The following is a 26,615-nucleotide window of genomic DNA, read 5'->3' as shown; positions in this document are numbered from 1 at the left end:
AGAAATTATTTCCGTGCCCCACTCCTTCCAGTTTTTGTTGCCTTTAGACCACAACTTCATCACATCCCCACATGCTCCAGAATAATGATCCCGAAGATGCTCATATCTGGTGAAAAGACAAACTGAAGCCCTGGCCAGATGGCTCTGTTAGTAGGAGCATCAACCTGTACACCAAAAAAGGATGTGGGTTCCATTCCCATTTGGGGAGCATACAGAAGGCAGATGATTGATGTTTCACTCTCACATCAATGTTTCTTTCCCTCCCTCTCCCTCCCCACCTTCTTTCTCTAAAATCAATAAACATATCCTTGGATGAGGACAAAAATAATTTCTTTTGAAAAAAGATAAACCAAAATGTGTGAAAATTCTCAAGAGTCTGCCCTGGCAGGATAGCTCAGCTGGCTGGAGCAACATTCGGTGCACCAAAAGGTTTCAGGTTGGTTTCCCAGTCAGGGTACATGTCTAGGTTGCAAGTTCAAGCCCATGTCGGGGCCCCTGTTGGAAGCAACTCACAGATGTTTCTCTCTCTCTCCCTTCCTTGCTCTCTAAAATCAATTTAAAAATAAAAACATATCCTCGGGTGAGGATCACAAAAATATATTTTCAAGAATCGTTTTTAGCAAACATCAGTTCAAATTGGGCAGCTCCAAACCAAATAGCAGTCAGGGTGTCTGAAGACAGGAGCCAGGGGAAGAAGGGCTTTTGAGAGCAGCCCCAGGACCAAAGCAAGGAAGTCACTGGATTGGCTGTGGGTTAAGGGGCTGCCTTCTTTGGGAAGACCCATTGGCCGTGGATGATTGGTTGTTCTCAAATTTCCTTTCCTGGCCCAGGTTTGGTTTGCTCCTGGAGGCTACCAAGGCATTAGAGCCACCTCAGTCTAGCAGCCTTGAAGGGGAGCAGAATTTGCTACCCCAAAATATTCCTCTTAAGCAAAAGGATTATTTTAGTCTGATGAGTTTTAAGAAATATCAGACACAGGTAAAGCTCTGAAAACAGAGGGGAAGTTGCCCTTCCGTAAGAGACTTTTGTGTTTATGAGAGAAACCTGCATTTGTAGGGTGTCTTCCTCTCCCTTAGCGAAGGAGGACTCTAAATCTCTAGAAAGTCTTATCCATACAGAAGGCAATGACTTCAGTCTACACTGCAGCCTTCCCCTTGTTTGCTGTGCTTTTCCTTGGTGACTTTCTGTAGCTGGTTTCCCTCCCTTCCCCCAATATCTTCTTTTGTCCTTAACTGGAGGTGGTGTTTAAGGTGGTGGCTTGGGCCATTTGGGGAAGTTACTTAGTTTGCCTGTGTATCTCCCATGTATATAGGAGGTATGTACAGAGTTGAATTTCTGTTTGTTTGTTTGTTTGTTTGTTCTTGTTAATTTGTCTTTTGTTATGGGGGAGATCCTCCCCTACAGCTTCCTTGTTGAATTACTTTAACAATTTTCATCCCTGGGACCTGTTAGCTTAGGTGGTCAAGGGTCTTTGCAGACATGACTAAGAACAGTGAGATGAGGAGAGATTCTGAATTGGCTGGGTGAGTCAATGTAATCACAGGGATCCTCCTTATAAGAGGGAGCAGAGGGTCAGGTTCAGGTTCAGGGAGAACAGAAGTGGCTACGCTCCTGGCTCTGAAGGTGGAGGATGGGTCTGTGGGCCAAGGAATGCAGGGGCCTCTATGGCAGGAAAGGCAAGGAAATGAATTCTCCCCCAGAGCCTCCAGGCGGAAAAAGCCTCGCTGACCATTTTAGGGTTTCTGGTATCCAGGATTCTAAGAGAATAGATTTGTGTGGTTTTAAGCACTGAGTGTGTGGCGATTTTTCAGAGCAGCCATAGGAAACTAATACGGCAGGGAACAAACACAAATCTGACCCAAGAGGAGACAGCTTACACTCAGAGAGAATTGCAAGATTTTGCTTATTTCTATGACATAATCTAGGGACTGTGTGTAGAATGGCCAACGACGAATGACATGTTCCTTCTCCTCTGACCCAGCGCTGGTGAAACACTTCCCACACCTCTCTCAGAGGAGGTCGTCACCCAAGCCTGGGACAAGGCCCAGTCAGCTTGACACAAGGCAGAGGAGAGGGCACCTCCGCTGGCCAAGGACGCCTGGGGGCAGATGCCTGGGCTCAGAGTTCTCCGATTCATTCCACTGCAGCCTAACCCCCGCATCCAGCTCTCAGGGGGCCACTGTTTCTCAATCCATCCTAATCGTTCCACACGAGAGTCCTTCAGAGCCTGGGCATGCTCTGAGTGCAGGATCGGGCTCTGTCTGACTTTGCTACCTTCCAGGCAGGTTTCCCCCAGCTTTTAAGATCCACTTCAGGTTTATGTTGCATCTTCCTTTCTGAGTTCTTTCCTCATTTTTCTTGTTAGAACATTCATTATATTTAATGTCTAGTCACTTATTTTAGTATTTGATTATGTAAGAATTTATTGCTCCTCATTTTCCCATTTGAAGTAAACTTAATTGTCTAACAGTGTCTGTTCCCGCCAGTGCTTCCTGAAGACTAGGAAGTGAATAACTCATGGTCGAATGAATAAAAGTTATGTAACAGAGGTAAGTGGTTCTTGTTATTTCCATATACACATTTATATATTTCCATATGTTTATTTATATATTCATATATATATATTTGTTATATACTTGGGGCTTTTCTAAATTTCAAAAGTCACATTGGCTGAGGTTGTAAGCTTTTGTTTTTCCAAGTAATTTTGATCTTTTTTTATAGATTATATTGCTTTAGATGATGCTTTAAATATCCCAGGAAAACAATCCATTTTAAAAAGTCATTAGTGAGCAGTTAAGAATTTGCTGAACGTTTTACAGGTAAGACGAACAAATGTATGTAAATCAAAACCACTAACAAATAACAAATACTTTGGTGAAGCGTAGGGTCCTGTGAAAGTCTGTCCAGAGCCAGGCGCACCCTCCCTTTGACCCTCAGGGCTGGTCTGGGGTCTCTCCCACCCTCCCCCACACTGCTTTTGATGCATAGCTTCCTTTTTCACCTGGGAACCTGGGAACACACCTGATATGCTTTTGTTCCCCTTAGTAAGCTCATCAAAATATCTTACTCAACAAGCTGTGTACCCTATACTTGAACTGTTGCAGAAGGTACTAAATAATTTTTTAATGTATTAAATGTATATGAGCCAAGATAGCTGTCTCAGTTTATATACATAGCTGGCTATAGCTGTATATTGTTTGATATCTGCTGATTATAGAGCTTAATTGCACTGAAATATTTACTTTCTATATCACACCTTAATTCCTTTTTCAGACATTAATTCTTCTCGTCCTTTACTATTTCTTACTTTTCCTTAATATTCTCAACAATCTTTTTTCCCCTACTTTTTTCAAATCTCTGATTCTCTTCCTTCTGTAGCAAAAATGAAATCTCTTCTCATTAATTCGGGGGGCTTTCTATTCACTTTCTGAGTATACACAGCCTTAGACATTGTAAGAATTTACATCAGAAGAGTTTTGGGGCACTGCTCAGTTCGGAGGAGTTATTCTGTGATCCCTGGCATCTTCTTTCATCCTCTGGATCTTCATGTTTCCTCCACTTCATCAACCTGATGAGCCACACCAACCCTGCTTCCTGGTAGCTTCTGCTTTCTTCTTCAATTAATGACAAGGAGCAGCAGGTGGTGAGATGCTGGGTAAACACCCACTGAGTATGCACCCCGCTCACCACCTGCCTCTCTCACCGCAACGCAAAGCAGACAGTGAGAGCTAAGTGAATCACGCCAGTGCAGATGACAGAACAGGCACTATAAGGAGGCAGATTTCTGGCTGACAGAAATCCCATGTTTGTGCTTTTGTACTCCAGAGAAAAGGAAAAGCCAAGTCCTGGGAGAATAAAAAATAATAAATGCAAGAAGTCATAAGGCTTAACATCTTTCCCTTGAATAACTCTTTCAGCAACAATTATTTTAAGACAACATGTCCTACTTATCTGTGCTCTATTTGTATTTAGCAAAGTTGTACATGTGAGTTAGATGATTTTCAACTTTGATCTTTGACATGACCTTCGGTAAATGTATGCGTCTATCTCATTTCTCAAACAGAATACAAATAAACCCCGCTTACCTAGTGTCTTCTCTTCTTCTACTCCATCAATCATTTCCTTTGGATATTACTGCAGGGATCACAGTAGCCATGCGTGGGATGGCTTTGCCTTCCTCATAAAATGTGGCTGCAATGACAGATACTACTAATTAGTATCAAGCCTAATTAGTAGGAGCCCTGGCAAATGAAAGCACTGACACAGCAAGACCAGGAAAATGGGGCTTCCCTGAAGGACGTAAACAGAAATCAATTGATCTGAAAATCTAGAAGATTTGAAAACTTTGAAATTCCAAGAGGTACTATAGATGAGCAAAAACAAAAACACAAAACACCCCCAAGTCCAAAAGGTTGGGTTTCTTTTTCTAGCAGAACCTAAAAATAACAAGATAAAAGTATAGCAGGACTGAATGAAAATGCAGGCAATAAACAACAGCAGAATTATGGAGGCAGTTGGAGTCCTGACTCTTGTATTTATCTGTGGGCTTTTCTCCAGCCCCTCCACAGCCACCTACGAATGAATGCTTTTCACCCAGAAACAGTCACCTGAAACATGTCCACCAGGCCCAGACCTGTACACATATCTCCCATGTTCACGCCCATACGTGTACACTTATCCCCCATGCCCACACCTGTACCTGTACATGTCCCCCACACCCATATCTGTACACATGTATCCCATGTCCATGCTTATTCCTGTACAATCAGTAATGGAGGTCAGGTTCCAAATCAGAATTTTCTTTGATCCTGAGTGAATAAACTATTTGGGGTCATATGGTTTAAATTTGTTACATCAACTGAGGTACAGAGAGTGAAGTATCAGTGCTGTAAAATCAGAAGTTAATCATTTGAAATACAGAATTCTGTAATGGTACTTTCCGTAATAGTAATAATAGAATTCTGTAACAGAAGACAATGAAAGAGGAGAAAAGAACTGATCAATTTAGCAGAGCAGAAGAGAAGGAAAAAGAGGAAATATCATGACAAACAAAATTTTGTTAAGGATAGAAGAATATAACCAAATGCTGTTTCCCCCAAATCTGACATTGCATTGCTATCAACACTTCAACCGTCTCCAGTGGTGTCCAACATTTTGGCATCTCTGGGCAACTCTGGAAGAAGGACAGTTGTCTTGGGCCACACATTAAATACACTGTGACACATAATCACACAAAAAAATCCCCTCATGCTTTAAGTAAATCTACTGTTTTCTGTTGGACCACATGCATAGCCATCCTGGGCCACAAGGTGGATGCCCCCGACTACGCATTTCTCCGCACTCCCCACATGTGGGAATAAAGTTCTTAAGATGCCTCTGGACACCAAGTCCAGCTGTCAATCCGCCTGAGTCCCATATGCCAGCTCTCAGGGCAGTGCTTACTGGAGTCAGAACAAAAAAGCTGAATTTGGGTCACAAAAAATTAAATTTACTATGCACCACAGTGGGCAGCTGCAATTAGAACATCACCAAACACAACTCGCCCAGGTCTTTATTGCCTTATTTCCTCCCCGTGGCACCTATGGGTGATTTGCTTCCTCTTCCTTAATCTTCCTTTTTCTTAAGGCTGTAACTATTCTACAGGAACTGACTCTATTACCATCTTCTTCCTTCAGATTGGGGATTCTGGGGCAAAAGTTCACCGCGCTTTCTTCATCATTGTGTTTTACCTACTTGATTGACCAGGAACTGGCCACTGAGTTAAAGTTAGTTGTGGACAACATGACTCTGTGAGGGCATGGAGAGTTTCATGTAGACCTTTCTTGTGTCAGAATTTTACTGGGAGGAAAGGGAGAGGAATCAGGAGAGAGGGGAGGAGAGATGAAGGGGAGAAGTGAGGGGGAGGGAGGGGGAGAAAGAGAGAGAGAGACGGAAACAGAGAACATGTTCCCTGCTAATATAAGGTTAAACTAGTTTTTCTTTGAAGAAATATCTTCATGGTAATTTGTTTAAAAATCAATTCTTAATGAGCAAATCATAGTGTACTGGCTGACCAGATAACAATACATTTGAATGACTGATGCTTGTTGCTTCCCTGTAATAATGAGCTAGCGTCGCCCAGTCTGGGAATGAATCTGGCTCTGCCGGAACACACTTGAATACTGTCGGGATGCTAGGCTATGCCTTCAGAAGGCCTCGCTGTCATCTGGCAGAAGCACTGGCAGGATCTGGCTTCTTTGAAAAACAGGCTCAACTCAGTTGGCAATAATGCCTATGCCGTTGAGTCACAGCAATATCCCTAGCACACATCCCAGCGTGACGGGGTTTTTTCTACCTGCTGAGCTCACTCCCCTTTCTGCAGGGTTTGCTGGTTTGGCCAGACAGTGGATTCTCTAAGACACATCTGGTTATGTCATTAAGTTATTCCTGAATGTTTTGGCTATTGCCAAAGTGGTCTGCTAGTTTAAAAAAAAAATCAGAGTGCCATCTTGGAAAATATTACTCTCAGACTGCTGGGTACAACCCAACTCAGTTATCCAGACAAAATGACTTCTTAGCATCTCTTAAATCTTTTAAGAGAAAATGTAGTGAGGAGTTTCTGTCTTTATTTACATTTAAGGTTAGTCACAAGTATTTTCTTCCTTATTTGCAATATACTGATTAGAGGCGTCCACATGCTCTTAGGTCTAGAGGTTTCTCCAACACATTTCCATTTTCAGGGAAATGGGAAACACCCTCCAAGAACCTCTCCATCCCAATTCTCAATAGGAAAAGGGATGTAGGTGGGGACCCTACACAGTCCTTTCATTTTCCCCTTATTTCATCCCTTTGCTGATCTTTGATTTTGGGGGTGTTCACGTTGGTGAGAAAGTGTTTCCACGATGTGACCCATGTCCAGGTAGCAGATAGAAAAAGTTGAAATCCTGCACTTTGTTCTCACTCTAAATAAGCCTCTTATGGGTGACAATGTTCCTTTCCAAGTATTTAATAAACACTACCCACTGATCTTTCACAAACTTAACATCGAATGTTTTTTACCACTGCCCATGTGCCAGGCACTCTTCAAACACCTTCCTCATATCACTCACTTTGTCACCCTAGCAACTCTATGAAGTGGGTTCTATGTCCATCTTCATGTCACAGACACAGAATGGAAGCAGCAAGAGGGTGCATAAGCTGCCTCAGTAAGTGCTGGGGCTGGGACAAAGACCAGGCTGGAGTCAGAGAATGCGTCCTCACCCATCCAGTCCTGCTGCCCAGACCTCTAGGTGTCTGTCCCTGCCCCCCCGCCAGCAGGAGGCTAGGCAGACACCCTGATGGAAGAGCCCCCAGGCCCATCATCTTCTTCAGCATCTGCTTGACTGTCCCGATGGTCAGTTAGATGTCAGAATATTGCCTCTGGCTTCCTAAGGGGGCACAACTTATGCTAGTGTGTTAATGGATACAATGGCAACTTGGAGAGCTGTCTCTGAAAAACTGTCTAGGAAAACCAAACAAAACTCTGGTTTTAGTTCAACTGATGGTGCTTCTAATTACCTTATTTTCCTCATTCAAAAATGTAGGGTACAGTCATAAACCACATACACGTAAAAAGAGAAAACAGGCCTGGCCAGGTGGCTCTGTTGGTTGGAACATCATCTCCATATGTCAAAAGGCTGCAGGTTTGATCCTTGGTCAGGGCACAGATCTAGGTTGAGAGTTCAATCCCTGGTCAGGGAGGCAACCAACTGAAGTTCCTCTCTCTCTGTCTTTCTCAGTCTCGCTCTGTCTCTCTGTCTCCCCCCGCCCCAACCCTTCCCCTCTTTCTCTAAAATCAGTAAACATATCCTCAGGAGAATATTAAAAAGAGAGAGAAAATAAAGTGAACTCAAGACAAGCACAACCCCAACAAATCAGCCATGTGTCTGCGTTTAGCCATTCTTACCATCTAGCTCAAGCCTCCAGCACTGCTCCCCTGGACGTTTCAATAACCTCCTAACTGAGGTCCTTGCTTTTGCTCCCGCCCTCACTCTGATCTAATCAGCTCCAACCCTAATGCTAAACTGGATGGCTTCTGATGAAACCCACTTGGAGTAACAGAGTGCAGGTAGGTTAAAAGTAAAAGAATGGAAAAAGGCAATACCATGCAAACACTAACCATGAGATAGCTGGAGTAGGTGTATAATATCAGATAAAAAGGACTCCAGAAAAAGAAATATTATTGAGGATAAAGGGGGACATTACAGAATGCTGAAGAGGTCAATTTTCCAGAAAAAAAAAACAATCTGAAATATATATGTACCTAAAAACAAATCTTCAAAGTAGATGAAGCAAAAATGATGGACCTTAAAAGACAACTAGATGCATCCACAATTATAACTGCAGACTTCAATAGTTCTGCCTCAGAAATCGACAGAACAGTAGACAGTAAATCAGTAAAGACATCCTTGGGCTTTGTAATGTGCCAGTTCAGCCAGACTGAACTGCGTCCCCACATTTCCCTTTCCTGCACATTCCTGTTTACAGTGGATGGAAAGAGACATTCCGATGTAAGAGTCGGGGTGAAGAAGTGAAGGACTGGCCATTGTGCAGCTCACACCATTTGTTATCTGCTGGCCAACCTGTGGGACAAGGGCAGTCATCCAGCTGCACCTTCCCTGACCTCCTGAGCCAAGTGCATGTCAATTTCTATGATGAAGGCCGCTAGCTGTCGCTTCTCTAGCAGGACATCCAACCATCCACGGGGGGAGGAGGAAGCCAGAGCTGACGTGTGTTTCCGTCTATCCCCATGTGCCCCAGCCCTGGCGTGGGGGTCACATGGCCCTCCCTTTCCTTCCTGACTACCTGCCCTACCGGTGTCAGTGCCCGCAGCAGAAACAAAGACAATCATCTTACTAACAAGCTCTCCTAGCTATACAAGCTCCAATCCATGTAGCAAATCCTTTAATTTGTTTATGTCTGCATTTATATATCTTTATCTTTGTATGGCTGCATCTGCATGCCCTTCTACCTCTACATATCCTAATGGTTCTCCTTCTCTTACTGAAGGCTAACTGAAATTGGGTGCAGAATTTTGTACCAAAAGCCATTCTAGAAAAACAGAATAATTAGGGTCCATTTTCTGGAATGGTTTGAGTTTTATGGACTAGATCCTCCCATCTAATTCAATGTACAGTCATCAGAGACCTCACACCCAGGGTAAACGGAACTCTGGCCATTCGTTGCCCACAGTGGCCAAATAGTTCCTCAAGTTGTCACCTATAGTTGACTGTCATCGAGTGCCTACAAGCCAAGGCTCAGGGTGGCCTAGTGATTGCCACCATAGCATATTTTAGTGAAAATAAGGAGTGTAGGGGGCTGGTGGGCTATGGCATGGTAGAAATGGGGAAAAGAAAATTATGAATTCAGAATTCATGTTAAGCTTAAAGTCTGAATGAGAAATCTGAAAGGTTTGTAACTATCCTTTGTCTCACAGCCACAGGAAAGCTGGGTCTGAAAACCTAACCCAGTGTGTGACCCTGTGCCAACTGATTTGCAATCCTATAGGACGTCTCTTGTTAACTCAGAGCACTGACAGGGCTGGAGCAGAACCTGAGCAATCAGGAAGGGATCCTGAGGCAGGTTCCAGTGAGGCTCAAGACGTTGAAGCCCCAGATTCTGCCAAGCCTTCTCTGCCTGTAGAAACAGGCTTTTCCAGAAACCTGGGGAACATATGTAGGAACATTAAGAGGATAGGATCCAGGTAGAAGCAATATACAGTTAGATCAGGATAAATGTATTGATAGGGGTCACTAATCAGAGATTCTAGATTCAAAACTGAAGGTCTGGAAATGGCTCCACCACTTTTGGGGGGGTAGTTGTCCACAGGGTGGCCTACGCTAAATAAAGTTGAGGTTCCAGAGTTTTGGTGTACTATAAAGTAAGTTACCCAAAGGTTAGGGAAACTGAACTATTTCAAGTGAATTTAGTGATTGTTTAATCACTAAAAACAGAAAATTATTTTTGAAATTTTCCACTGGTTTTGTCTAGATTAGATCAAGTTAATTTTTGAGGGTCTTGGCCTCTCTGAAATTGAGAAATAATGAAAAGTACATATAATGAAGCATCTTATAGAAAGAAATTAGATGAATACTGTTTTTTAATTAAGAAACTAGAAATCCAGATTTTCTAGATTTTTTAATTTTCTTTTAAATTAACTTTTGCATCGGTTGTTTCCGAATGCTTTTAAATGACCTCATTACAATATTTTTTTTCACTCTTTTGGTGAGTATGTATTGGTAGAAATTGTTGGTTTTTCAAAATAATTTTCTAAGTGTTTCCAAAATCTTTACTATTTAAGAAGGATAGGTTGCTGTTTTTTAAAAAAAATAATGTCTCCTAATGAATATGTTAAAATAATTTAATATTGAGTTCTGTGGTCTTTCAATGTGGTTTCAGAAATTATCTTATAAGCCTGGCTGGTGTGGTCCAGTGGACTGAGTGCTGGCCTGCAAACCAAAGGGTCACCAGAACCACAGGTTTTGATTTGCAAAACCAAAGGTTTGATTCCCAGTCGGAACACACACTTAGATTGCAGGCCAGGTCCCCAGTAGGGGGCATGCAAGAGGCAACCACACATTGATGTTTCCCTCTCTTTCTCCCTCACTTCCCTTCTCTAAAAATAAGTAAATAAAATCTTTTTTTTAAAGAAACTATCTTACAAGGACAATCTTCTGAGATGGAAAGTTAAGATGGTGTTGTTATGAACTGTTGGAGAGACAGGAATTGAATGTTGTTATTTCTAGGAGATACAGGAATTAGCCATCTTTATTTCCAGGATCCATTAGCCATCTTTATTTTCAGGCCAAGTCACCTACTGGAAAGATAATAATAATGAGAGAAAAATACTGTTGGGAGAGAAAAAAGGAAGTTCTTTAGGTGCCTAGATTGACTAAATTGAAAATGTAGAATGTCTGTTTTGAAACACTATTTTGTATTTTCTGTCTACAAACTCAGCTGTATGAAGCATAGAATAAGTATATCAATTAACATAGGTTGAAATTTCTGTAATCAATATGCTCTTAACAATAAGAAATCCCATATTAAAAAATAGAAGAAATAGATCAGGCATTTTACCCTAAGTCTTTAGTGCTGACTTACTACTGAATGTACTCTGTATAAAATTTGATGGAAGATTTTTACTTTTTCAATTTAAGAATGTGGATGAAAATGACAAAGTGGATAACTAAAAGATTTTCTTTTAGGTGAATGAAATGTATTCTACATTCATTAGCTGCAAGTCTGCCTGCCACATTGCCTGGTGCTCTGGCGAGTGCAAAGAGAACACCATCCTCTGTCCTTGAGAATTTACGGCCTAAATCCAAAAACAAAAGTGACATGCGCCTGCTAGCTAACAAGCCACAGTTCCCAGAGTGTGCTGAGGATCACAGGGGCTGAGAGGGATAAAGGGAAGAAACTGTCTCATTTTACATTCAGAAGACAGTAGCAAAATAAGACTAATGAGTTTTATGCTCTTTTTTAGATGATCAGCCAAAGAGTAAACATGCTTCTGTTCCCATCACTTCAGTATATTTTTATGTAATTTCCCACTCTTTTCTGAAGAAGTCAGGTTCACGGAATACCCTGATACCTGCATTTTCAATAAATTTCACATTAAACATTCTTGAAAAGAATAAAGTATAAAACAGTAAAATATATTTTCCATTAATGTTCTTTTGTCATTGGTAAATACAGCTTTTTAAAAACATTTTCTTTTTCAACGTTTTTTAAAGATTTTATTTATTTATATTTAGAGAGAGGGAAGGGAGGGAGGAAGAGAGGAAGAGAAACATCAATGTGTGGTTATTGCTTGTGCGCCACCTACTGGGGACCTGGGCCACAGCCCAGGTATGTGCCCTGACTAGGAATCGACTAGCAACTCTGGTTCACAGGCCAGCACTCAGTCCACTGAGTCAACCAGCCAGAGCTGATAAAGCTTTTAAAATCATTGAGATAAATATGACAAGGCAAAAACATATCCTTTTACAATGTATTTCTTTTACTAGTTAATATATGTGATGACCAGGCTAAGGCTTCCACAACACACTTGGTAATATAAATGTTTAATGAACCAAATAATACTTTATCAGGCCCAATATACAAGACTGTAATAAAGAAAATGTTTTGTTCTAATTGTCTTCACCATCTGTGGCCACCACAACAATATTTCTGAGCTCTTCATATTGCTAAATTTTCTTTTTTAATGTAGTGTTATTAGTACATGGCTAAAGTTAGAACATAAAAAAAAAATCCCAGCTAGGGAACAGAAATTAATGAATCAGAGGATAGAAAAACCAAAAAACCTAATTAATGAAAGACTATGTTTTGGAAAAAGATTCACAAAATAGCTCAAAATAACAAACAAAATTGCTAATTTGTTGAAGAAAGAAAAAGGAAAATGCACAGATATACAAAATAAGGTGAACAGGGAGAAACAGAAGACATTTTTAAAAATAAAGATACTGTTTTGCAGACTTCTATGCAAATACACTTGAAAACCTAGGCCAAATGGATTATTTCCTAAGGAAATACAAACCATAAACATTCATTGTATTAGTGTAAAAAGCTTATACAGGCCATTTTCTATAGAAGATCAGAGAAAGTTGTTAAACATCTAGCCCACATAAAACACCAGGCCCAGATGGTTTCACAGGTGAATTCCTCCAAATTTCCACTGTCACATAAAGGGGGCTCAATACACAGGTGCCTCCTGTCTTTTGTTTAATGCTATCAATATAAACTGGTATTATCTGGGATGGGTATTTCTTAGAGGAACATAGGAAATTAATTTTTCTGAAAGGCTACATTTTTCTTGCTTAAAATATACAATTGTTCTCCTTTCTTTTTTCTAAGAGAGAGACAAAAGTCATTCAACTTATAAGTGGGAAGTGATTTCTGACCAAGGTTTTCACCCTCAGAAATAACACCAAGATATGTAAGGTTCCCACTACTCCCTATTCTCCAAGGCCTGTTGCATGACGTTACCCTGAGGAAACCACACCGTGAAGGGCTGCAGTGTGCAGTCCCGATGGATTTCAGTCCAAACGAGATCAGAGCCTCTGTCAGAAGAGTAAATAAACCTGAGTCTAGAGGGTGAGCGTGCACTACAGTTTTGCTAGGTTAAAGCAAATACTTAGGATATTCCTACAAACAGACAAATACATTCAGCTGACATAGTTTTCTACCATGTGCAAGAGTCACGTTAATTTGCCTCAGTAAGAAAACCACAGCTGAGACACATGCAGCATTTTAAGTCATCACCTGATTAGGTTTATAATAACTCTTTGCCATTCTCTGAGACTTTTCAATGTTTTTAACTCCTAAACTGTGCAATTTAATGAGGATGTGATCAGAATGTAGATACCAATCTTGCAGTTCCTACAATGAAATGATTTTGCTTTGAATTTCCTTGTTTGGAAGGAAAGAAGAGACCGAAGGACTTATTTCATGGGTAAGGGATTCTTAGAATTACTCAAGATGCATTCTAAGTGTACAACATGGGACTTGGGAAATAACTGCAAATAATATTGAAGGGCCCTTTGAGTCTCCCATAAAGCAAACTTAGCTCAGACATACTTCTATACCAACTGGTGCTCATGACATAATACTATTGGGCTGACCTGGAACCCTGGACCTCCACAAATTAGAGTCCTCTCAGCCAGCATCCAACAGTCCCTCCTTACCCCAGGACTCCCTCAGGAAAGAGTAGAGTGAAGGGACACAGTTGAACGAGTTTAGCTCAGCCACAACATGGCATTGCTGCCTTGGCACCCATTATCCTTGGTCAAGTGGCCTGCAGTGACTTTATACTGACACTAGACCTCTCAAGCAAGGCCATGCCCTGGAGAGCAGCCGACAGAGCAACAAGGAAATGAAAGTTCCTGATAATACTTCTTCAGCAAGTCTCCCCTGCCTCACAGCCCTTCCCTTCTGTGCCCTTTAAACAAGACCCCACCCGTGGAGCTTACTCAAACCTTCCTCTTCTCATTTGAATTGACCAATTAATTGGACCTCTCAGCCTTGGAACCCCAAAGCACTCCACCTACAGACCTTAATAAAGACATGTGCCTCGGTCCTGCCTGTGACTGAATGTGACCTCTCTGCGTCATCTCAGGAGGTGGGCCAGGTGCTTCCTCCAGAACCTGCAATTGGTAACCACCTATTTCAATGTCTCTGTGGTCTGTTGCTGAACTGTGGCAGCTCACCATCCCGCACCCTGAGCTCTGTGTAAGTGTTCGTTTGAGCCCTGACTGGGTAGCTCAGTTGGCTGGAGTGTTGTCCCATACGCCAAAAGGTTCAATCCCCAGTCAGGGTATGTATGGGAGGCAACTAATGGATGTTTCTCTCTCTCTCTCCCTCTTCCTCTCTCTCTAAAAAAATCAATAAATATATCCTTGGGTGAGGATTAAAAAAAAGAAATGCTCATTTGACAAATCTGTAACATTCTGCTTAATGGGACTTGACCTCTTCATTATCCAAAGTGCTGTGAGTCTCGATGTGACTCAGGCATGGGACCTGGTGAGAAGTTGGGACTTTTCTACTTTTGTGACTCAGATCAGGCCTCCGTTGACCAGACTTGGAATTTGGGGTTTTCTAATTCAAGTGAGACCTAAATGACTTTCTGATTATTTCATCTCGGTGAACCACTATAATTATTTAACCATTCTAGAGAATTCTGAGTGTGCGGTCACGCCCCAAGATGTGGACTCTCCCCACCCTCCTGCTCCTTTGCCAACACCTGGGCCCTGCCCGCCTGGCTCCTCTGTGCTGAAATCACAGGGTCCTGTTGTGTTCATTCTCACTGCTGCCCATCCCACTACAATTCTGGGCCTAGAATAAACAGCCAGCCAAGTTGTGTTTAAAGACTCTAGGGCTTCTGTCATCGACCTATTCTTCATCATAAATGTGAAGGAGAAGTGGGAGGGTCCTGGGAGGGGGTGAGGTTTTTTGAAAGCATGAGACATTCAATCTAGCATTTTTGTCTACAAACTTTTTCCATATACCTCTCAAATTATGCCAAGGTTTTTCTGGTCTTTTCTGCTATTGAAAGTCTGTATTCAGTTTAAGTTGTATTAAAGAGCTTAGAAAATGTTTGCATCTCAATGGGTATGGAGTCTCTAGTAAGTTCACCCATATAAACAAATGTAGCCTCATCCAGAATTGTTTCACCATCCTTGGTTACGGACACAAAATATCCATTTCCCCAGACACTTTAACTTCACAAGTTCCTGAAATGACCTGTACTCTGATTTTTTATTTATCACCTAGGCAGAGTTGATATTGTAAACATCCTGCTTACGTAGAAGCAATAAGGCACCAGGGGAGTTTTAGCTTCATCTTTCACATGGCATGTGTTGGCCAAGAGAAGAGCAATGAGCATTATTTCAGGTGGGCTCATTAGCACAGGGTTCACAAAGCCTTCAAAATCCTCACAGACCCCCTTGTTTCTGTTATCCAAATCTCTTATTTAATCAAGGTGCTAACTCTCACTTAAAACATTCGAAAAGAGTATCAATCTAAAGACTGCTGTAATTCAGGGACAAAAAAAATCAATCTCTCTGTGGATTTTCAGTGGTCTCTGACCAGCTGCTACAGTCACCGTAATTTTTTTAAAACTCTGTCACAGGAAGCCTAATAGTTCCAGTCTGTGTCTTGAGGGAGCTTGTTTCACACTGTGAGCTTGTTCTCTCTACTTTAAGTCCTCCGACACCATCAGGGTGGGATATCCCGCCCTGCTGTCCGACGTACCTTATCCCCTGCAGCTGCACCTTGGGACTAACTCCCTGCCCCAGAGAGCATCATCCTCAGCGGGCACGTGGCTCCAGGTGGGCAGGCCTGACCAGCCGATCAGTCCCGGGGTCTCACTGCATCGACTCCCATCTCATCCGAAAACCAAAGCCAGTTAACACATTTTCCTGAGGGTCTCTTGCCTGGAACCCAATTTTTGTATTCAATTTTGTTAGATTTCTTTGGGTTTTGTCAATAGAAACCAACTATGCTTAATTTAAGGGGGGGGGTTTATTAAAAGAAAAATATATAGCTTACAAAATCAAAGGGAAAATTGAAAACAATCTTAGAGCAGACTAACATCAGAACAGTTTCAGGTATTTTAATAGTAGGGATTTGCGAATTCATCATAAGGACTATAAACAGACAACCCTCTTTAATTTTCTCCACCTCTGGGTGTTTCTAATCATTGAATTCCACGGATAGAGAGTCTGATTGCCTAGCATGTTGGTGAAGACTAGACTGGGCTCCAAAATTCCTCCCAAATCACACAGTATAGAAAAGAAGTAATCCCCACTCTACCTCCCAAGGAAGAGGTGCTGGGAAGACTACACACAGAAATACATACACACATATGTACATACATACATACATATGCACCAACATAAAAGACTGTGTACTACATATGGAAAATGATTGAGAATTCCCATTGCTCTGCATGATAGTTCTGGGAAAGAAGTTAGATTGCTCAAATGGTGGTAGGTGCTCTTAGTTCAGCCTCATACCTTAGCTGCCATTGTCACAACTTTGTGTAAATTATTTCCAGCACACAGATTCTGCACACTCTTCTTTCTGAAATGGGGCCCTCACTCCCTCTGGCTGAACTCCAGGGATGTGTCAATAGAAATGTTAGGCAAAGGACAGAGGAGGCTGGTGATCAGGGTTGTGTGGTTATCTCACCACTCAACACGTCACTCCAAACTTCACTGAAGGTGTCAGTTCTGATTAGATGATCTCTTCACTGTGTGTTTCCAGCTATAAATAACAAATTACAACACAATGGCTGTAGATTCTGTCTAACGCTTTGCTTCCACCACCAACTCCACCAACTCCTTTTCTCACACAAGAATTAGATTTTTCTGCCATGGTAACTTTGGGGGCTTTTCTTCTACAGGGAAAAAGACGGTATTGCCACCAAAATACCATCATGCTGTTTAATTTTGAAAACATTTCTCTCCTTGGTCAGTGTGGCTCAGTTGGTTGGAGTGTCGACTTGTAACCAAAGGTTTCTGGTTCAGTTCCTGGTCAAGGCACAAGCCTAAGCTGTGGGTTTGGTCCCCAGCCTGGGTGTGTATGGGAGGCAACCAAACAATGCTCCTCTCTTACATCAGATGTTTTTCTCTCTCTACCTTCCTCTCTGTTTGAAAAGCAATGCAAAAATGTTCTTGGGTTAGGAAGAAAGAAACAGAGAGAAAGAAAGAAAACATTTCTTGTGTGGGGCCACAGCTTGCCCTTGACACATTGTTCCCAATTATAATAACGTCCCCTCCTCTGGGATGGGATCAGAAAAGCCACTCCAGGTGAGCAGCAACAGCCACTCAGGTGCACAACCTAGCAAGCAGAGCAAGAGCAGAACTTCAGCCGCCCCGCACCTCATGGCCTGCAGCTTTGTGCAATGCAGAATTTGATTTGCCATCATGGTGGCTTAGCTCTTGGGGTCATTTAGACCAACATGGACAACTGGAAACCTTTGCTTTGGAGTCATCTGTTTGGAAGCATCATGAAAAATGCCCACAGAAAATCCCAAATTGGAGTCATCCAGTCCCTACATTTACTGGAGAAAATGGCATGGTCCCATTGGTTGAGAGATTTTTGCCATTGTGGTACCCAGCTCTTGAGATGACTCTATTTTCTGCACATTTAGTGGTACATGTTGTATTTAAGATTCTAGGCCCTTGCTGAATGCAGTCAAATCCTTTCTGGATGCTACCCCTTTCTCAGAAAAGTAGCTTCCCGGCCCCATCCTTCCTGTCCCTCAGCCTCATCCTTTGCTCTTGACTCCTCTTGCTACTCAAATGAGTACAGCCTCTGTGCCATGGTAACTACCCCGGCTGTAGCATTGTCCCCCATCCCAGCAATGCCTGCAGGGCGGTGCCCAGTCTGGCTTGGCCTCTGGCTGTTTGTCTTTCCTCACGCCCTTTGGCCTGGGCTCACTCAGCTCAACCCCACTTTCACCAGCACTGTGTGTTCATTTTGATCTCCTATCAGAACTCTTTAGCTGAGATCCTTCAGCTGAGTCACCCTGGCCATTCCCACATTGGATTCCAGGAGTACTCCACACCTGTGCCTCTCAGATATGATCTGGGGGCCCCTGGCGGTCCTTGGAATCATTTCAGGGGCTCATCAGGGTAAAAATCAATGTTATAATAATAATTATATGTCACTTGCCTTTTATTCCCACTTACACTTAGAAACGTACAGCAGATTTTCCAGATTGACTACAGAAGCAGATGAGGGAATTCATGTGTTTTGTGTATTATTGAGAGTTGCAAAAATGTAAAACAATGCTTCTCTTTTCACTAAACTATTGCTTTCCACATATAATTATTTATATTTTTATGTTGACCTATACAAAAATGTCATCTATGTTAATATGCAATGGGTTTATTATTTTTTTGAAATGAATAGTTTCTAAAGTTTTCAAAGGCTATGTGGCAACATTTTATCCATCTAATACACAAAAACAAAAGCTCTGTAAGGATTCAATAGCTGCTAAGACTGAGGCCAAAATGTTTGAATATCACTGTTCTACAACATGAGATCACTCGTGAACGTTTCAGGCAGGTGACGTGCCACAGTGCTTCCAAGCACAGATATTATGTCCCTGGTGAGTGTGGAGCTCGGGACACAGAGTCTTTAGTGTGTGAATGATCGTGTCAGCAGTAGGCATGGTGGAACATCCCAGGGAACGTACGGAGGAGAATGGGGACTAACTCTCACCCAACAGCAACCTAAGAGAGACAGACACAAAAGGAGGAGTTTGCAAAGAAGGCCGACATGAAGTCTCTGCAGAAAGACAGAGGAAGGAAGCGAAGAGAGCGACATGTCAGGGAAAACAAGGGGCAGGTGTCTCAGTAAGGATGGGGTCAGCAGCATTAAATTCCGGTCAGGGATCAGGTAGAGAGGGCCTTGGTGACCTTGGGGACAGATGTTTCAATGACCTTGTGCATGAGACATTGGCAGAATTCACATGTAAATGGCTTTAGATAAATTAGAAGATAGAAAATTTGAGACAGCAACTTCTGCAAGAAATTTAGTTAAAAGGGAAGAAGAGAGGTGACATGAAAACTGAGATGTGGAGGGGATGCAGGATGGCTGAGGATTCTGTAATGGAATATTAATATCTAGCTCACAGAATGGTTTCACAGCCTCTCTATGTAATTATCCCCATGTGTCTCCCTGTCTCGTTTGATCCCAGGCACCTTGTACCTCGACTTAAGTGGTCTACATCCTCAGCATCTGCAGCTCATCTGATGCATCACAGGAAGGTCATGCATATTTGTTGAATTAATTAAGTACCTCTTTACTGCTTCTTAGTGAAAAGCAGGCTTGTAGTTTCTAGCAAACCATGGAAATGAAGAGTTAGCTATCATCTCACTTGAAAGAAACCTTAAAATGCAGATGTGAATAAGGCCATAGCAGCTAACTGATCAATAGACAAGAGAATAACATATAAAAAGATTTTTAAAAATGATACATATAATTTTTTAAAAAATCCTCACCCAAGGCTGTGTTTTTTTATTGAGTTTAGAGAGGAAGGGACAGGGGGAGGGAGAGAGAGAGTGAGAGAAAGAGACATCAGTGTGAGAGAGAAACATTGATTAGTTGCCTCCCATATGTGCCCCAACTAAGGATTGAACCTGCAACCTTGGTATTTCAGGATGATGCTCCAACTACCTGAGCCACCCTGCCAGGGCAAAAATCATTTTTAACTCTCAGAAAAAAGCACATCCTTTGTTCTTCCCTGAAGAGAGGATGTGAATTAACCAGGTCTATTTCAGGGCAGTGTCCACAGGAGAGTCAGCAACTGTGGGGACTCGGAAAAAGGAATTGATTACTGATTGATGTAAGGATGTACTCAATGCACCTAAGTTTATCTAGTAAGTGGAACTTTGAAATCTTAACTATATACTGTGGTTATTAACAGTGGTCTCTCAAAGGCCTACAAAGTATTAGTGAAGTGAAATCATTGCAGAAAATCATACATTAAAAGAAAAATAAAATGAGCCTAATTAAAGTCATGGTGATTAAAACTTATAGGTCCAATTCATAATTCTTCCATTATTTTCATGAGATTACTTTAACACCTGTGTATTAAAAATGTCATTACAAACACAAGACATACAGGAGCCTGTGGAGACTCAAAAACAAAGTGGAATTATGCACAACTGAGAACTCAGCAGCACGCTAACGACCATTCATTTCATTCATTTGCAAGAAGGGTAATTTGTGAAGTGAATATTCACTACCATAATTTTTCATTAAAGAAACATTTTTCTTCTGAACCAGAAGCTTCCAGCAGTGTCCAACCTTTTGGCGCCTCTGGGCCACACCAGAAGAAGAAGAGTTGTCTTCGGCCACACATTAAATACATTGCAACACATAATTACAAAAAAATCTCATAACGTTTTAAGTAAATCTACAATTTTGTGTTGAGCCACTTTCAAAGCCATCCTGAGCCGCATGTGACCTGTGAGCCATAGGTTGGACACCCTGTAACAGTGCTTAGCCAATGGAAGGCTTTCAAAATGGATTAGTAGCTGGTATCTAGCTCCCATGAACTGATAGAAAACACTCAGGACTAGAAAACTCCTGACACTTTCAGTATGTGGTTAGAAAATAGAGTAGGAACTAAACTTCAACCCTGCTTGTAATAACATTGGTTGTATTCCTCATTCCCCATCATCTACCACCTTTCTTGTTTGAGGGAAATGTCTCCATTCATGATCGTTAGCTCTCCGGTGTGGACATCAGAAGCCAATAAGCCTCCTTTACAGGCGGGGTGAGCGCATGTGCTCAGAGTGCCACAGGCAGACACACTCACTGGTCCTGTTCTTTAGAAATGAGCAATGGGAGCAACTGGCACATATTGTTAGTGAAAAAACCTCATAAATTTAACCACTTCCTCTAAAGTATTGGGGCTTTGTTTCTTTTTTTAAAAAAAAGCAATTCTAACAGTGTAGGGTGAACTAAAAAAGCTTACCTGTTCACCTTCACCGAGTATATTCTTGAGTAGAGCCACACTCCTTTCCAATGCTTCTGGGAGAGCAGGCCTCCCTGATACGGCTCACGCACCCTGGGCACCTCGCTGTCCTCGGACCCCAAAGACTGCACTGCAGCCCTGGGATGAGCAGACCAGGCTTTTCCCTTAGAGAGGTAGCAAACAGCAGGAGGGGCAGCAGGGACAGCAGCAGTGTCCCCGAGGGCAAGGCTGAGTTTCTGGTGTGGCAGTGCTGTGGGTGCCGGTCACCTTGAATTTCTGGCATTAGGCACCCAGCAGGGGCGTGGCACAGTTTCCTCAGTAGTCCAGTCCTGTGTTGTGTTTTGAGATATTATTCTAGAAGTTTGGTTTTGAGTCTATGCTTTTTTATTTTCAAGGTATCCCAGGGAATCTGTTAGACATCTGACATTCTTAAACACATTGCTTTTTTGATTAAACTAGCCAGAACGAAGTGTTCTGACTGATGTACCCTTGCAGCTCATAAATTGTGGGGGGGAACCAAGCTCTAACTGCCTTGTTGAGCTACTCCAATCTTTACTGCAAGAACTTATGTGAAGTCAATACATTGGACACTAATACTTTAAAAGGGTAATGGCATTGAGAAGCCAAGTTCAAGGAGAGACCTGGCCTGCAGGGCTCTGGGCCGATGCCACCATCACTTAGCTGCAGATGAGCAACATAATCTCTTTGCCTCTCAACTGCATCACTTATTCTAGATGACAATAATACCTAATGATTGTTACGATCAAATGGGAGAATATTCATAATGTCTTAGTATAATGCCTCCTACTTCAGACTGACTGCCAAAGCTTTTATTCAGCTATTGCTAATGCCTCATAGTATTGGTGAATTTTCAGTTAGAGAGTCTAATCCACTCAAGCTATTTGAAGCAGAAAGGAATTTCTTTTAGGAGATTAAATCACTTCCAGAATGTTTGGGAAGGTTGAAGCAATAGAATCTTGAGGGAGCTTCTAGAAAATCCCCCAAAGACACACCAGAATATGCTAACAAGGAACCCGCCAGCCCAGTCCTGACCAGTCACTGTAGCATCATGGCATCCTTATTTTTCCCTCAAAAATTTGGGCTAAAATGTGTGCATTATACACTGCAAAATATGGGTATGTTTGGTGCAACTTAGATTTACAATCAGCTGTTTGCTACCTCTCTAAGGGAAAAGCCTGGTCTGCTCATCCCAGGGCTGCGGAACAGTCTTTGGGGTCTGAGGACAGCGAGGTGCCCAGGGTGTGTGAGCCGTATCAGGGAGGCCTACTTTCCCAGAAGCATTGGAAAGGAGTATGGCTCTACTCAAGAATATACTCAGTGAAGGTGAACAGGTAAGGTTTTTAGTTCTCCCTACACTGTTAAAATTGCTTTTTAAAAAAAGAAACAAAGCCCCAATACTTTAGAGAAAGTTGTTAAATTTATGAGGTTTTTTCATTAACAATATGTGCCTTTTGGGAGCTTCATTTATTGGTGGTTATGCCCTATTAATAACACTGAAATTCTAATTTTATAAGAAATGGTCCATCAATTTTCTGGAAAATATTGGAACTTAGCTTGGACAGAGAATTTTTTTGGACAAAGCTTCTTGGCCCAAGTTAGTCAAGTTTGCCCATCACTGTCAACAGTTATTGAGAACACAATACATGTGGAAAACAGACTATCAAGTTCCAGCTTGCAATTTAGCTCAAAAATATAATCTAACATAAACTTTGCAAAATACTGCTAAGATTTGTACTCTAATCATTAAATTGTTTTTCACAAATATGTCTCACTGCTCAACTGCAGTTATTAACATACTTCACATGAGGTAGTTGAACAAGATGTGCTGCCTGCCCTCCAGGATCTGACCGTCTGATGGGGGAAACCAATGCGGAAGCTTCGATGACGCAGCAGTCCTTCTGGTGCTCTAAGCACACTTTGCACACTGAATGCAGAAGGAAATTTGGAAAGGCTCCCATGGATAAGTCACACCTGAACAGAATTTTCAAGGATGGGTAGGACTTAAGAAAAGAATGAACAGGCAAAAGAACTTTCAGGCAGAAGGAATAATGTGAATGAGAGTGAAAGAAGTGGAAAAACACAAGATGAACTTCATTAGTGACCAGCGCTCTGCTACGCAGTTGAGGAAGAGGGCATATCTGGGAAGGGCAGGGCGAAGAGAAAGACCTGTATCAGTAGTGGGGAGGGTTTGTTCTGTCTGAAGATGAGTACTGGGGAGAGAGGCTTGAGGGAAGAAGAACGATCAAAGGGGTATTGAAATTGAGAAAAAATTGGAGGGAAAAGTCCAAATGAATTAAGTATCAGAGAGAACAGGGAAGATAGAACACACACTATTGCAGAGACAGCCTTTCCGGTACTGGCTATTGTTAGATAGGACTGGGATGGTGACATGAATGAAACTGTAGACCATCCAGGCACCTATCAGGCCACCAGTCCATGCTTGTCTGGTTCTTCGCTGAGACAGAGAACAGAAGCAGGTCTGAGGGGTAAAATAATGAGTATTGGTCACACAGTGTAGGGGCCTAGAAGCAAGACATTCTGGTCCAATACTGTCAAAAATAAGAACGATGTATGAACTGGGAAATAGGTCAAGAGGGGGTGGTGGACACTGCAGATAAATGGATATGTCATTGTCCCAGCTCCCTTCTTGTGTGGCAGGGGCTCAAACTTCAGGCTACATCCCCCCATTGCTTGCAGTGAGGGTATCAGAAATGAATTTGATTTTGCCAATCAGGTGTACCCATCTGACATTCAGATTTAAAACCACATAGGAGGGGGAAAAGCCAGGCCTGACTCTTGTTTTGATGACCTAGGATAGGGCAGAGACACCAGAGACACAGAAGTTGTGTCAACTCCTGGTTCTACAGCTTGTTGATTGTAGAATGGCTCCAGTTTTGTGTATTGCTTTGATAATTTTTTTCTCTAGAAGTTTAGCTGACAGTCTATTTCTTCTGTTCTCCTATCCATTCTGGATGAATGGTGAAAATTTCCCTTTTGGATTAAACCTGAGACTGTTTGTTTTTGAAACAATGCATCTCTCAGGAACAGGGATATTTGTAGGTCACAGGACTCCACAGGAAATGGGAATCTGGGACAAGTTTCTTACCTGGGAAAGAGCGCATGACCATGGAATAACAGGAAACTGGTCTATAGTAGACCTTGGGAAAACAATGAATTGTCATCTGTGGTCATTCAATGTCAAAGCAGACTTTGTTAAACACAGTGTTTCAATGACACACTACAGTCAGAGTGAAGAACACAACACTGGGTGTGGCGGGAGGCTCCCCGCTCTGGCTGTACTACAGGAGAAAGAAAGTTACAACCTCACAGATTTACAGTCTCATCCGGGGCACAGTCAGTGGTTGAGAGAGCTGCTGTGACTCTTCTGAAAGAATCTCTTACCTACAGCTGCAGGGCTGGTGTAGCTGAAAACCGGAAACAGAATTTAATACTGTGGGATGTTGAATGACAGTGTGGAACAATTGTATCGAAAGAAGGGGAGGGAATTTGGGATGGGTGTGAATGAATGGGAGGTCTCAGGCCTTAAGTCTCCACCTGGCACTTGTGCTTCCAGCCATGATGGAACTCAGCAGACCTTTCCTGCCGGGGAGAATACTTACAAAGCTGATTACAAAATTGTTTTGAAAGACAAAATCATCCGTTGGATGTTGGGAGTTTCAGAGGCAACCAGAATGCAAGACACAAGATCAGAAAGGGAAGGGGAGTATGGGTAGGTGAGCCGAATTCATCTTTTCCCTTCCAGGTTGGGAGCAGTTCTTGCCATGGATATTGGGAAGCAGGGCAACTTGGAGAACTAGAGGTAAGAAGTGGGGCACCAGGAGAGCTCTGGGTAACTGTAGAGGTCCAGAGAGACAAAAGCATGGTTTGGGTTGCGCAAGACCCTGAAGAGAAGGAGGGAGGAAGAGGAGAGCCCTACACTTGAAGCGGCTTCTGCAGAGAAGCACAGAGGTGGAGACTACAAAATCACACTTGAAAGCCACTGCAAAGGACAGAATCTTAGAGTATCTCACAGCGTTAAAGACACAAAAGTTATGGCAAATGCCCACCTAAGGAGCACAAAAGAGTTTCTAGACTGAATCACACCCCCACCAAATGACAGCCTCACTGCACTGGGATCATTAGGATCCTTCACCCAGTCAGCGTGTGTGCATCTCCAACACAGAACACGGAGCTGCATATAAAAATAACACAGGCAAAGTTTTAAAAAAGAAAAGACAATGCAAAACATACTGGGCTGAAGATTTGACCAGACACTTCATAAACATGACTATCATAGTGGGAATACACATGTTTAAAAGATGTGTGACTTTATTAGGTATCATGGAAATTGACATTTAAATCACAAGATGCTGTACACACTCACCAGAAAGGCTAAAATGAAAAGGGCAGGTAATGCTAAGTGTTATCAACACTGGGGTTCAACAGGAAATTTTCTGCCTTGCCTAGAGAATTGCAAGTTGGCACAAAAGGCACACTAACCAAGTGATTCTACTTTTCAGTACGTATCTCACAGTAAGCCACACACATGCACAGATACTCACAGAATGTTATTATTACTATTAACAGTAATGTTATTTAATATTATTTAATGTTATTTAATGTTATTAGTACTAATAACATTACTGTTATTAGTAATAATAATCTTGGAAACACTCCAAATTCCTTCAGATTGGCTAAATAAATTGTGGCATATTTGTAAAATATTACACAGTATTGCTTCTCTCAACTGGGAGTGATTTTGGCCCCCAGGGACATTGGGCAATGTCTGGAAGACACTTTCGGCTGTCACAACTCGTGGAATTCCTAATGGCATCTAGTGGGTAGAAGGCAGAGATGCTGCTTAACATCACCCAGGACGGGTCCCAATAGCAAAGGATTATATGGTCCAAAAATCAGTAGTGCTGACATCAGAAACCCTGCATGTTAATTTTCTATAAAACTCCAAATTACTACAAACTATGACCAACTACCACAAGTTTAGTGGCTTCAAACAATGGCGATTTCTAGATTACTGTTTTGTAGCTTGGAGTCCGATGCCAGACACACTGGGCTAAAATTGAGGGCCGGCAGTGCTGTATTCTTTCTAGAGGGTCTGGGGGGTTCTGTTTCCTTGCCTTTTCTGGCTTCCAGAGACACCCACTTTGTAGTACTGCATTTCATACTTCATCTCCGGGCTCCTGAAGCACTGCATTCCCCTTCCAAAGCCCCTCTCATGGTTCTCTCTAACCTCAGGTTCTGCACCTCTCACTTCCAGGGACTTTGAGCCCACCTGGAGAATCCAGCTCATCTCGCCATAGTGAGGTCAGCTGACTAGCAACCTTAATTCCACCTGCCAATCACTTCTCCTCTGCCAGGTGTTGGATCAGATTCACAGGCTCCAGGGATGAGGATGCTGACATCTCTGGGGGCCGTTACTGTGCCTCCCTGACCCAGCCACACAGCAAGGAAACAGAACTGTGCTCACAGATCACACCAACATGGCAGCACAGGGGTGACACAGAAGAGCTAGACTGTATGGCTCTGTTGACACCAAGTTCAAAAATAGTCCACTCTAAGCCTATTTTTA

At 42.3% G+C, this 26,615-nt stretch overlaps 1 long non-coding RNA gene across 1 annotated transcript; it reads right to left on the bottom strand.

Moving 5' to 3' along the window:
* Positions 1-1,224: 1,224 nt before the first annotated feature.
* On the bottom strand, positions 1,225-26,243 carry LOC118497921. Its single transcript, XR_004900436.1, has 3 exons — positions 26,062-26,243; positions 4,086-4,191; positions 1,225-3,845 (listed from the first exon to the last, which is right to left on the bottom strand). It is a non-coding gene; the product is annotated as an uncharacterized LOC118497921 (long non-coding RNA).
* Positions 26,244-26,615: the final 372 nt, after the last annotated feature.

Source organism: Phyllostomus discolor, chromosome 13 (genome assembly GCF_004126475.2).
Source record: "Phyllostomus discolor isolate MPI-MPIP mPhyDis1 chromosome 13, mPhyDis1.pri.v3, whole genome shotgun sequence".
NCBI lineage: Eukaryota > Metazoa > Chordata > Mammalia > Chiroptera > Phyllostomidae > Phyllostomus > Phyllostomus discolor.
Note: the sequence above shows the minus strand (reverse complement) of the source record. Positions and strands in the feature narration are given on the sequence as shown.